This window comes from Pteropus alecto, unplaced genomic scaffold, assembly GCF_000325575.1.
Source record: "Pteropus alecto unplaced genomic scaffold, ASM32557v1 scaffold41, whole genome shotgun sequence".
NCBI lineage: Eukaryota > Metazoa > Chordata > Mammalia > Chiroptera > Pteropodidae > Pteropus > Pteropus alecto.
This window is the reverse complement of record NW_006430464.1, coordinates 2502842-2504464: the sequence shown is the minus strand read 5'-3', so window position 1 is coordinate 2504464 and position 1623 is coordinate 2502842. Positions and strand designations below refer to the sequence as shown.

The window sequence follows — 1623 nt, the reverse complement described above, 5'->3', positions numbered from 1 at the left end:
CCGCCCTTCTGACCCTTCTTACCTGGCTGCTGGTCACGGAGGTGTCAGCTCTGATTAGTTAGTTGTCTAAGAATCTAAGAGAGTTAGTTCCCCGAGCTGGCGCAGAGAGGACTCGGGGGAGAATCGGTCTCCACCACGCGCTTCTGCCTCGTCTCCTCCGTCCTGTTATTCCCGCATTCATCACCTCCCACCCATCAGCTTGCACCGAGTCCCACCCAGGACTCCGCTCTCACTGGGCAAACGGCAAGCCCTCCCTGTGGGCCACAGTCGAGCCCTGCCACCCCCACCCCAAACCCTGCCTTTCTCATCCGTCTGCCCTCATCTGCCACACCCTCTCCATTATTCATCGCACCTCACGCGGGCCTCCCGGGTCCTGCCTCAGGGCCTTTGCACTTGCTCTCGCTGCTTCCTGGAGACCTCTCTCTTAGTGGTCGTTACTTCCCAGCCTATGTGACCTGTTTATTGGGCTTCTGCGTTGACAGCCCGTCTCCGCCGCTCACGTGTCAGCTCCACAGAAGCTGCGACCTTTCTCTGAGCTCATTCCCTGCTGCAGCCCCAGAGCTTGGAACAGAGTCGGCGCTTAGTAAATATTTGTCGAACTAATGATACCGAACAAACGGTTGCATTCAACAAAATCTCCTCTGTGCCCGGCCCTGTGCCAGCTGCTGTAGGGGACGCAGCAGTGACTAAGGCAGTCCAGGGGAGGAGACAGAACCATGCCCGGACAGTGACGGCCAGGTGTGGTCCAGGCTGGGACTGGGCAGCCCAGGGGGAATCAGAGAGGGCTTCTTGGAGGAGAGGGCACCTGAGCTGCAAACCGGAGACTGGAGAGAGCAAGAAGGGCGGGGATTCCAGACAGAGGGAGCAGTAGGCGCGGGAACTGGAGATAAGAACGTGGCAGGTTCAAGGAGGAGGGAAGATGTCCGTGGAACATCCGAGGGCCGGGAGGGCAACCGAATCTGAGGCCGCGGTGGTGGGCGGGGGTCGGACCACCCAGGGCTGTGGCCAGGCCCCCAGTTTTGTCCTGAGAAGGGCTCAGGGCGGGGGAGGGATGTCGTGGGACTGGACCTGCGTTCTGGAGGGTGCGTTCGAGGGCGGGGGGCTGGGGGGGCTGGGGCTGCAGACCGGGGAGGAGGCCGGGGACCGAGGAGCACAGAGGAGCCGGGATCAGGACGGGACCTTGTGGAGGGGGTGGAGAGCCCTGGTCGCAGAGCGATTTTGGAGGCTGAGATGGAACATTCGTGGGGGAGGGTGCCAGGGTGGAGGTGGGGCAGGAAGCTGGGCGGGCGAGGAGGCCCAGAGGTTATGGGAGGTGGAGGATCCTGAGGTGTTGGTTTAAGGAGCAGGGAGAAGGGGGTGAGTCAGAGCCTCCCCCCCACCCCCCCCACCCCAGGAATCCTCCTTGGGAGGGAGCCGCCCGCCCGGTGTGGACTGGAACCGTCAGAATCCACCTCTCTCCTCCCCTGCCCGGCTCTGGGCTGGCTGGCTGGCTGGCGCCCTCCTTGTTTCTACCTTTCTCAGTGTCTCTCTCCCTCTTATTTTTTCTCTCTTCCTTTCTCTTCCTCTCTCCTTCCCCCCTTCTCCCTCCCTTTCTCTGCCCTTCTCCCCCTCATTCATTCTCTC

At 61.8% G+C, this 1623-nt stretch overlaps 1 protein-coding gene across 1 annotated transcript in view; it reads left to right on the top strand.

The window, feature by feature from the left end:
- EHD2 (EH domain containing 2) overlaps positions 1-1623 on the top strand; it is a 13553-nt gene that overhangs the window by 5106 nt on the left and 6824 nt on the right. The window lies entirely within an intron of this gene.